Source organism: Pleuronectes platessa, chromosome 23 (assembly GCF_947347685.1).
Source record: "Pleuronectes platessa chromosome 23, fPlePla1.1, whole genome shotgun sequence".
Taxonomy (NCBI): domain Eukaryota; kingdom Metazoa; phylum Chordata; class Actinopteri; order Pleuronectiformes; family Pleuronectidae; genus Pleuronectes; species Pleuronectes platessa.
In genome coordinates this window covers 6,290,436-6,302,804 of record NC_070648.1, presented here as the reverse complement: position 1 = coordinate 6,302,804, position 12,369 = coordinate 6,290,436, and positions in this window count along the sequence as shown.

The window sequence follows — 12,369 nt, the reverse complement described above, 5'->3', positions numbered from 1 at the left end:
ATGTTTCCAAGTTTGAACTAAGAGAGCGGAATCCTTCATTTTACACGCTATTGGCCAGGTGTTTCATTCAGAGATTGTTTGCCTAAGGACGTCCCTAACTTTCATTTGTAGAAACGGTAAGATCTCTTTTACACCTTTCCTCTTTCGCCTGAAACATTTTTCTAAACCGATTTCTTTCTTCCAGCCTGTGTCAGTGCTCTTGAGGACATCGTGCATTTACTGTGTGTGTGTGTTTGTGTAATCTCAGCCTCTGTTTCATTGCATGTGAACGCGATGGGGGGAAAGTCTCCGTGGTGCATTCATGTTTCCATTGACTCTGGATTGCGGTGCCTTGGCTTATCACGCGATATAGGAGGAGCAGGCTGCGCACATGTGCCAAGTCTCCCAAAGTCTCCGCCGTGGACGGACGCTTTTATTGCTCCACTGTGTAGAAATACAGGCCTTGGCACAGTGCTGAAACGTGGGATCCGCATAGTAGTCGCTAATTCTACATGCATCCCAACTAAAAACGTCAGAATACTGGAAATACAACTCGAGCTCGGCGGTTTTACCTGCAATACTTAACACTAGATGCAGAAAGAACGGATGCAGGATGCAAACTATACCTACATTTATTAGATTTTATTTTAATGTGAGTTATTTCATAAAACTTGGGATTGATTTATTTAAATGTGACAATATGTACAAATCCAGTTGGGATGTAAAAAAAAAGGCGTTTGGATTTAATGTATAAAAAAGCCCATAGGGCAACAAAGGAATGATGCTATATAGGTTTAGTGCAACCTGTGTGTTCCACTACTATGAGTTGCTGGATGGTATTTTCTAAGTTATGCTGTAATGTTCATGTTTTTATGCTATTTCTGGATTTCCATGCAGGTGCATGGAAATGTACAGTATAGACGCCCTTGCACTGAAATCCACTCTGGATTTGGATCCTATTTGTGAAGGTTTTTCCTTTCATTATTAGGCTTTTTTTGTTTTTGCCAGATGCATATGTCTCTGCTTCAGAATAGAAATAGCAGTTCTCATCCACCTCTGTTGCAATCATAGTGGATCAGATCAATATCTCTAATTGTGCTGGTTCCCTCTGGACACCGCAGGGGCCCCCGAGGCTCCCACCGGCAGCTCCCAGGGGGGCCCGGGGACTCGGTAGTGCTCGTTCTTTGCGTTTGGACGCATGTGTCAAAAGTGCACCTGCAGCAAATCAGTGCGTTTACACCCCACTTCCGGGGTTGTGACGCGGCCACCGGCGATTGGCCGACGCGCTGATTAATGTTATGTTAACGGCTGCGTTCCCGCCACCGCCCCCTTTATTCAGCCGCTCGAACACCGGCGAGCAAAAGTTTGATGTCCGCAGATCCTACGTCATTAAAACCACGCGACGTGCGACCCAACAGCTGCAGGTAAGCTCCTCAGAGGGACGCGGGGGAAATATGGTCACTGTCCGAAGCAACTTAGCTCCGAGCGGCCGCAGACGAACGCTTTCAAAGGAGTTACGGTAGCTAGCAAGGCCAAACAGAGGCGGGCGCGGCGAGGCTGTGCTTCCGACTTGGCTTGGTGAAGAATCCCGGTTGGGGGGGTGCCTATTTAAACAACACGTGTTTTTTTAAATAACACCTCGGCCAAACTACACAGTTATTGTTGTTACAAGTGCGTGGACGAAACACGGCGCCGCAGCAGCCACGCAACTCTTTTTTTTTTTCTTTTTTTTTTTTTTACCGCGAAAGCTAAGCCCCGCAAAAGCCAGGTTGTAAAACTTAGGAGTGCTTGTTTTAAAACCCCAGAAGTTGCCACGCAGTTTTTTTGTTCGAAGCTTGCGGTCATTCGACGGACCGGCAGAATGTTTTTTTAAAATGCTAACTCATTTAAAAAATGGCTTTAATTTGGACTTTAGCGCGGAGCCATTTTCAGCAGCAGTGGACGCGGTGCGGTTGACGCACAGCAGCACCGGTGCAGCTCGTTAACCAATCAGAGCAGCGTCATCATTGGAAACACCTGGACTCTGACGCTGCTTTATACAGGTTCCATTTCACCCTGCTGGCAATCTGTGGTGTATATGCATGTGTGTATATATACATGCAGATCAGTGGCATGCTTATACTTTGCAGAAATCTCCATTGTTTAATTAAAAGTTAAATCTGTGATTATTCTTTAACACACATTTTCACTGTGTATCTCAGTTTTTTTCTCTCCCTCCAGTGAATGAAACTGCATTTTCCTGTGTTTTGTGTTTACAGATACTTACAGTCACTGTATGGTGAACACATTTGAAAAGGCTTAATGTCGTTGTCCATTGTAGTTTCGGTGCCCGCAGGCTTTCTCCTGACAGTTATAGTATCTCTCGTAAACCACCAGGCACGCTCTCTGTAGTTGGCATTTTCTGTGCGTGTGCAGATATAGAACCTGCCAGTGGCTGTTAACCAGGTGAATGTGTTGAGTTGTAGTTGGCAGTCTGTAGGGAGCGATCTCTGCTCGGCAACTCATGGAAAGATTACATATCATCCAGCCGGCCAGCAGCTAAAAGCCTGGCTGACTCGTTTACCAGGAGGTTGCCCCAAAAAAGAGGACATCTGCCCCCGTGGGTATAGACGGACAGCCCAGCTAAAGGGAACGGGGTTGTGTGAGGATGTAAGGTGTGCTGCAGCTTTTACTGTAATGCAAGTGGAGATTAGTGTTGATTTATTGTGCAGCTTCTTAAGGACTTCAAACTAAATCAAGTATTAACACTGAATGAGAAATGTTCATTTTTCGGTCCTCCAACCGTAGTACATATGCTTGTATTACTATATATGCAGTATTTTTTTGAATTAAAAGAACGCCAGAATAATTTAAATTGTTTAAATAGGGCTTTTACTTGAATAGGGATAGTTTTCTTTTTAATATCCGTCATATTCAGAGTACGTGATATCTCCATTCAAATCAAGTCCAGCTTTACATAGAAGCCAACAGGCTCCTATTTCTATTAATACAGCTGCTGCTTTCAGGCAATTTTCCTCCTCGGCGTTCATGCAACATCCCCAGTTGCAGCAGCCTCTGTGCTCCTGAGAGGGACAAGAGATAAGAGCGGTTGTCTTTATGTATTATTGAGCCCCCACGTTTGCCTTTCTAAATAAAGGCTGCTGACAGAGTGACTAAAATGCTGGACAGTGAGTGAACTTCCAAAGGCCACATCGCTGTGTACAGCAATGTGTGCTGCTGTCAGAACTGGGTTAGTGTACAGTGGAAGGCTTTAGCAGAAAAAAGGGAGGGAAAAAAAGAAACCACTCCACAATTTTGTCCCCTTTGTCCTCCTTAAATGCCTCATCTCCCTCTCTCCTGTGTGGCCTCCCCCCTCGTCTCCCCTCTCGGCAGTCTGGACTCTGTGGATGCTGCACAGGGCTGTTTTCATTTGGTCCTTATTGTCTGTTGGCCACAGGGTGGCCCTGCCTCTGCATGTGTGGGTCATTGCAGGAGGCCGGCATTGCAGTGTCCCTGAACCCTGCCACTGCATCACAGGCTGTAATAGATCACCTCCCATGCTTTGTAGGTGTGGCCAGGGTTGATTTGTGTAGTTAATGTGGAGAAGCAGTATTACTGTGCAGGTCTAAGGAAGTGGGAGGCGGGGGAAGTGTAAATGTGTGTGTTCTATCTAAACATTAATTGTAATAATTTTTGGTTTGAACTTCCACAATGAATAAATACTTTATTGTAACATCAAAAACCAAATTGACTATTTAGCTTGACTAAACTAAACATCAGTGTTTAGTTTTTACAGTACCTTTTTACATTAAGATCTGCAGTTTTAAACAAAGGGTGGATGCTTCAAAGATTGAAAAGTCACATCTTTAATTACAAATTATAAATGCATATTATGAATATTAATTAATAAGTGTCATTTTATTAATTCGTGTCAAATACTCTGACACACTGAGTGTGTCCTTTTGTATATGAACAGTTTATCATGCATTTCAGCTATTTTCGGGTCCAGTGTAAGCATAACACGGACAGACTTTTCTATAAAGCCTATATATCCTTTTTATATAAGATATATATTTAATGAAACAGAAGAAAGTCTAGATAATAGAGCAGGAGATATAAAGGGTGTTCCTTTTTACATGCAGTGACTTTAGTTTTTAATTATTTTTCAAGCAGCATCAAACCAGAAGGAATAAAAAAAGCCTCTGGTCAATAGTGATGAACATGTGTTGCAGTCCCTTGAGAAATATACAGTATCCAACAGGATTTTGTTGAAGGTGAACTGTGTATTGAAGATTTTTGAATTAAATTTTTTCTTAAAGTGCTGGTGCAGTTTCTGGAAGGCGAGCTGCCAATGATGGCTCTGACTTGCATCACTTTTCACTATTTTTCTGACATGCTCTGCCTGGCATTACCCAACTCTCAACCCTACCCGGTGTAGACTAGCACCTTCAGAACAAACAACACATCTATTGTGATTCTTTTAGTTGTTTGTTAAATTACTAATAGAGTTGGCTTTCTAGTCAGAATAATGGAGAAAAGATTAGATAAAGCAATGTGGAGTCGTCGAACATACACTGACAACTGTGATTTCTATTATAAGTGACATTAAGATTTAATAATTCAATAAACCAGCTGTCAATCAAAGACACATTTTATGTAAGATGTACTATTTTTCTTGGAGCATTGAATGATGTAGCTTTTGCCTTTTCAATGTGAGTTAGTGTGGGTAGACGAGTCGCATCCATGTTTTCTGCTTGGATATTTTGAACCGTTACTTGTGGGCTTTTAGTTTTCAAGGACAGGCCGTGCATGTCAGCGTGTACACTCTGGAGTTCTGTGCTCGGCAGTTTGTCACGCATACTTGGTCAATTTAATTCTCTGAGGAGCTCGTAGCAGAGATTCGTGCCTCCTCACTTTTAAGTGCTCAGTGTCACAGAAATGCGTGCTGATGCAGCTTCAGGTTCAAGTTAAGGAAGTTTTACAGTTAACCTATTGATACAAAATGTCCCCTTCGATTGTTGATGTATGTCAGCTTTTATTAGACTGCATTTCTTCTCCTCAATTCAGACCTTACTTGCAGTATATACAGTATGAAAAGCCTTTCAGATTAGTTTTCATACTAAGCCTGAAATTGACAAGAAAACATGCCAGAGGCCTCTGCAGTGTAACTTGTTTGTGCAATAACACTTGGGCTGACATTTGTGTGTATTTCTTCAGAGTTTAATGTGATTTACTTAGTTTCTTTCTTGTTATAAGTCTGTGAAGGTGAAACTATTTTTAAGTATGGCAGGTATGTCTGAACAACGGTACATTGCCTGATGGCTTGTACTCAAGCTGCTAAGTGAAATGAAAATGGCCGTCTAATTATGTTCAAGTGTCAGTGGTGACTTTACTGCATCATGTGGATGGATTGAACTCTGTGCTAAAGGAACTTTGCTTTTCTTGATTGTAGATTACGTTTGTCATTAACTTGTGAGCTCAAGCTCCATTTTGTATGGTCGGGTTAAACAAGTGAACAGGATTAGAGCAGGAAGTTATTATCATTTATATTATAAATTAACCTACTTATCACTTATATTGTTAAGTCTATAGAACATCAGAAGCAACGTAAGTAATCGTCAAGCTTGATCTTTATGATCAACATTTCAAAACAGAAGCTGGAGCCAGGGAATGGAATATGATTTTGCTTAAGAATATAAAAATGATTACGTTAAGACAATTATTATCTTTACTAATCAAAATTGATTGATCTACTCTAATCGTTTCCACTCTGACTGTTGTGACATATTTCCAGGTGATTGGTTGATTTGACAGTTTGTTGAGCTGTGAAATCTTGCTTCCAAACTCCCACTCTGTCACTTTTCCATGTAATTTACCAGCAGAATTACTGAGCCGCTAAAACGGAGCCAGCACCACCAGCTTCCAAGGTTGAAGGATGGTACATGGCTAAGATATAACACTATACAACTACTGTGTTAGATATCTGAGTGGAAGAAACCTTCAAGCTGTCATTGGTTTTCAGTGCCCCTCATACTTTGTGCGTATTGTCATAGTCGCAATATAAATAACCATTGCGTGCAAGTGTTTGTTTAAGTCTGACGTGTTCACTACATCTGAACTGGGAATCACTGTGTTCTCTTCATAGTAACACTCAGTGCGGAGGCTTCTCCTCCCCTTGTGAGACTGCTGTGGGATCTGAGAGTACCAATAACTAAACACGCTACACTTTAATGAGTCCTAAAAGGCCTCCTGCTCAGTGGGGTAAAATTGTGGAGGTGGACGGTTTATCTTAGTCATGATGGGAAAACAAAAAAAGAGGCATGTGGTCTTTATCTGGGGTTGGTTTGTGATGCAAACTATGAGGCAGGGCCTCTGGGGGAACAAGATGCTGTGCAGTGAAATGCCTTCACTAAGAGCAGGCTGCTGGCTGGCTGCACACGCTGAAAGCCTTGAGTGAAATATTTTGGGGAGAGGCGTTTTGCCAAGCCTCCTTTTCCAAGTGTTTATCTAATAAAATATTTCTGCCTTGTGGTATGATCTCAAGCGGGACAATGGCCAATGTTTGTGCTTTGTACGTAGAATAAAAGGTGAAACATATGAAAAGGAGATTGAAGTCAAGTAATTCTGTTCAACAATATGTTCTCTTTTGGCTCGTTTTCCTCTCTGTTGCTGTGCACGTGGGGGAGGCTGCTCGTGGAATAGGTAACTGCTTTTTTGTCATTTTTGGCATGTGAAAGATTTTGGCTGAATATCGAATTTCTGTCTGAGTCGTTTTCTGTCACGTTTGAAGAGAAAGCTGAAAAGTTTTCATGCGAAAGCAGGAGATGTATTTTTGAGTCACTAACTGGTTTGAGTTTGAAACAAATGACAGATGGAAGGAGCAGCAGGAGGGTTCAGCTTAACCCTGTGAAGTTCAAAACCTTATCCTTGTGCGAGTGGAGTGCTCGCAGTATATTTGATGTAGATGTTGACTGTACTGGCAGCAGTTAATGTTGCTTTGAGTTGGAAACTGATGAGGAAGCTCTGATAGAGAATTATTGATATTGTTGGCCTCAATCAACATATCAGCACTACTGCTATTTTTGCATTGATCCAAATCTTTGTCGTTTTTAGGTTATGAATATATTTCAGTATTATCATTTTGTATGTTCATGGTTCAACCAGATGTAATGTGTTAACCCTGAAAGCAAGTCATGCATATTTTTTCTTCTCTGAGCTGTGAATCCATAATCAAATGTTTATATTGAATTGCTGCTAATTGGAGAAGGGTGGAAACTGTATAAGATTTATTCTGTTAATGATTTCTAGATGAACTGTAAATTGTCATATATCCTGATGCCTATAGGTATTTATCTGCAGTTAGAGTATGCAATAGAAACTATAACATGCAAGTTATCTGCATGGAGCAAGTTTTACATATCTTCCTCTACCAAGTTACAGTTAATAAGCAGGGCTGACCCAAACTATTTTTCTGTTGATCAATCTATTGACTTCTGCATCAATTAATCTATTCATTTCATTCCAGAATGTCGATATAGAATAAGACAAGATTCTAGATTGACATACATATTGTCTCGTAAATGTTTTGTCATATTGTCCAACGCTACAGGAGGAACAGCACAGTAAACTTGTTGTGCTTCCTCACATGTTGGACATTGAGTGTGATTCTTGTCGTCTGTGGCAGTGCATCAATTTGAACTAGTTCACTGTTTAGAGACACTCAATCCTAATGTCCCACAGGAGATGGAGGGAGTCACTTTTAGTAGCATGAACCTCATTCATGTGTTTCGCCCTCCTGGTAATCTCCTTGGCCGGCAGACGACACGATGTGGCTAGCAAACAACCATCTGTGTTGACAGGAAATGGCATATTTGCAATAATAATATTTGTATAGAATTGGCCATTCCTGACAAAGCATTGATGCTTACTATTTTTTATTCTTTTTTTTAAATATGTGAGCAATATTTTGTATTAAGATATTAGATTAAACCAAACGAGACACAAGTAGCTGTCATGAGAGAAACTTTTTATGGACCAGATGGGCAAGTCACCCTCGCGCTTTTCGACGACAATAAAGTATCCCATCTGAGCAACTATCTCTATAAGCTACAGCTGTTAAACAGGAGGCTACCTTATTACCATATAATCATTATAATATATTCTTCATATACTGTCATGGACCATATTTTCCTCAACTGTCTGCTCTGACAGTCTTTTATTTAATGCAAGCTTGTATTAGACAAAATACTTTATTTCTAATTCCCTCTGTTTGAAGTATTATTAGCTATATTTTAATATGAAGCCTTGTTTTGATCCTTTCCTGTTTCTCCTTACACTCAGCCCTCTCCTTTCTGGGCGGGGCTGAGTACAAAGTGCACGCTCCTTCAAACGCATGCACACAAAAGCCAACACTGTGCAGCATCTCTGCTGTGGTGGAGAGTGTGAACAGTTTGTGAACTAATCATGAATTATTATGTAAAGGCTAAACTGAAAGTCTGGGTGGTTGTTTTAGTTTATTCTTGTAAACTTAGTTTCTGTCTGAGATTAAACCCTTTCTTCCATTGGTACATGCAGACAGTGAATTGATGCAGCAGATGGAGGACACAGGACTAGTTCTGACTCATGTCTGTTCTTTCTCTCGAAACTTCACTCAGGAATATTATTTATTTTACTGACATGTTAGAATTCTCTCCAGTGACAGGTTATTGAGTTTATAGTGTCTCTTTCAAAGTGTTTCTCCTTGAGAAAAATGATTAAGCTGTAAATGCAGATGCTCCAAATCACATTTTAAAAGTAATATTTGATGTAATTGAGTATCCTACAGTAACACATATATAATCCATATATTTCTCCACATTATACATTTTAATCCATGGTTTACATTTTTTGTTCATCCTGACGTTGAATCCTTTTCTCCTGCTTTGTGTGAGAGTTCATTCTTCCTTCTCTAATTGCTAATTATCCTGTACAGTAATTCACTACATGTTAAGTCATGTAGGCTTTCAAGTGTAACACATGCACAAAATTTTGGCTTTCAGAGCCAATTGTGTGTATTGGGGTCATTCCTCAAGACCCCCTATCTAGTTATCTAGTGGAGAGCCCTGTTAGAGCCTTGGGATTTTCACTGTGACGACATCCACTCTGCTGCTGTTATTGTTTCTTCCAGTGAATGAAATGTATCTGTGGTAATGGGTCATGTGGGTTGTAGCTGCTGGCTATGTGGCTGTAGTTTTTATTTTTGTATTAGGTGATGCAGTCAGTGGGGTTTGACCTTGTTTTGTGGGACGTGACAGTGAATCAAATGACTCATGTATTTGCAGTTGTGCACTGGAACATTGGCCTTCCAGTATTTCCACAGAATATTCAGGATTTGTTATATCCCTGCTCTTAACACAGAAGTAGTCTGTCAGTTAGCACAGTAGCTATGAAGCAGAAGCTGTAAAGAGAAGCTGCTTCTAAATACTCTTTGTATAATGCGCACAGAGGAATCTGCATTACACTGTTCTGCACATGACTTCTAAACTGCTGCATATCTGCAAACACTGGGGTGAGCATATTGTGTGTGACATAGGACATTGTGTAATTCAGCGGAGAATGCACTGTTGTGAGGATGCTCCTGCACCGACTTGAGCGCAGCTTCTCGAACAAAGCTGACTCAACCAAAGTATTGGCTGGAGTTCACTGTGGTCCTGTCACAACAGTGGACTTTGTGTAAAATAAATGGTAAATAAAAGTGACCAATGTCTTTTGTTTTGACGCAGAGAAAAAACGCACAAAGAAGACTGTTGTGCATGTTTGTTTTGTGACTTTAACTTGTGTGGTTGTGATGTCATTGTGTTGACAAAATCTGTCCACAGACCCAACACCTTCCAAAGTACTCAAAATAGAGTTGGTGGTAGTTCCCACTGTATTAGCAGACTCCACAACAAGCACGCTTGTTTCAAAGTGTACCAACACCAGACAAGTATTGCAATACCCACACATTACCATTGTAAAATACTTACTTTTTACACGTCATATAACCACACAGTCTTTGGCCTTGCTGGCGTTTCTAGGATTCTTTTGAGTGGTTTGGCTCTTTATTCTAACTCCTCTGCAGGAGCTCAGACCTTCACTAAAGCGGCTGCATTGAGTCATTTAACACTTGCTTGCAAATACAAATAAAGAAATCACAAACTCAAGGTTTGATTACGGAGACCTGGATATAATTAACTATTATCCAATTATTGATCGTGTAACTGTCATAGAGGTATAGTCTTAAAGGATATATGGCAACAGCATTACTAAACTTGAAATATTGTAGTGGGTCATCAGTAGTTAACTAGAATTCCAAGTAGATGGATTCCTATAACAATGCATATGTCCGTATGTGTATTAGGCTTGTTGTTTTATTTATCTGCCATTGCTGTACAATTTGTCTGCAATTCTTATTAGAAATGTTGTTCTTTGTTATCCTGATTATACTCCCCCCGAGTGGAAATCTTTATGTTCGCTAACATTCACACAGATTCTCTGAATAGATGCATACCTAGATAAGTAACAGTGTTAAGTACATTGTTGTTTTTAGTCATGCCATCAAAGTGGACTCCACACACTCATTACGCCCCCAGTTTTTCACACTTAGGTAGGCTAAGGTTGTAATTATTACCTTTGCCACACAGGTTAGGTTTTTCTGTTGGTTTGTTTTTTGGTTTGTTGGTTTGTTTTTTGGTCTGTTGGTTTGTTTTTTGGTTTGTTGGTTTGTTTTTTGTTTGTCATCAGTATTATGTTAAAGTTACTGAACCGATTTGCACCAAGCTTAGTACAGGGATGAGGCGTGGGCGAGGCCAGAGTTTAATACGTTTTGGTGTGGATCTGGTTCACTGGGCAAATCAAAGAATTTATTAGTTAACATTAACATTTATGACATTCTCAGGAAATAATTGATGGATCTTGTAGGAAAAAAGTATAATCATGATATTGAAATCTTAGTTGTCATAATGCTGATCCAGATCATTTCGATCTGCTTTGGTGGAGGAATGTGCTTATTCATGTTCTAATCTCCAGCTGTGTCAATGTTTCTCCAGTTTTCTAGTTGACATTCATTTATGTACACAGACTTTATTTTGTTGAGTTTCAAAATAATGCTAAGATAAGAAATACCAAGTAAGACAAGAGTCTGTGACTGAATGTGCAAAAGGAGATTGGTTGATAGCTCCCATTTATTGGCACCATATACTCATGAGGAGCACGGTATGAGAGCACAGATCAGCATATTGTACATGGCAGAAAAGTCTAAACAGAGAGCAATGAAATCAAGATGTCATAAAACATTAATCGTCTTCTGGCAAACCCTGAAAATTAGATTAGGAAATATAAAAAATTGAATGTTTCTGAATCATGCATTATAAATGTCTTATGGCTGAGAGTGGTTTTAAGACATTTTCCGTGCTTTGCGATGCTCTCCACTGAGAAATATCGATCAGGTTTATCAGGTTATACCTGACAACGGAAATTCTGTTTTCAGCACTTGAGGAGTGAAAATCAATTTGCATCAGTGTTATGGCAAGATGACATTTTCACTAGATGCGACCAGCAAAGTGGAGCTAGTTCGTCAGTGGGACAGTGAATGCTCACTCGTCTGTGCCAAGATTTTCAACCTTTGGAAAAATATTTCTATCTTAGAATATAAAATCAATGTGGCAAGAGGCATATGAGAGAGAGGTGCTGATCTTATTTATACTGCTTCATCTCCTTTAGTTTTTGCATGACAAGCTGAATATGAACCATTTCTGTTACAACTAACTTTAATAATAAAGTAAAATAATCAAATGTATCTGTTTCATCGTTTGATACATTTCATGTATTCCTATTTTGAAGCTAAGTGGTGTTTTTCCTTATAATCCTACGTATATAAATGTCATTTCATTACTGTTGCTCTTTTACCTCATGTGTTTATTTAAGACTGTTCTCTTCTTGTCTTGCACTGTATATTTGCTACGTGACTCATTGCTGAAGCTCCACTTGTCTTGGTGATTTGAACCTGTTGTCAGTAGTTTATTCTAGAAATAAGTGTGCGTTTAGCCTAACTGGGAAACTTGCTGATAATTTTATTGTCGGTGTTTGCAGTTTCAGGGTGTTGTTTGCCAGAGATCGCTGTAGCAAATGCAGGATGTGTCAGCGAAACCTGAGCATTAGCTGTGTTGCTGAATGTGAGCAATCTGAGCAGACCAATTGATTTGTGCTTTCCGATTTTAAGTGCGAGTCTTTGTGCTGCTCTTCCATCCATTGTGCTAATTGCCATTACTCATGCTTGTTGTCCCAGATGTTGTGGCCAGGTTTTCTCTCTTTACCGAACACTTACATACTTGTCTTGGTTCTGCTGTTTGCTCCGTACTGCAGATGAATTGTGACTAAGTGAAACATTGCCTT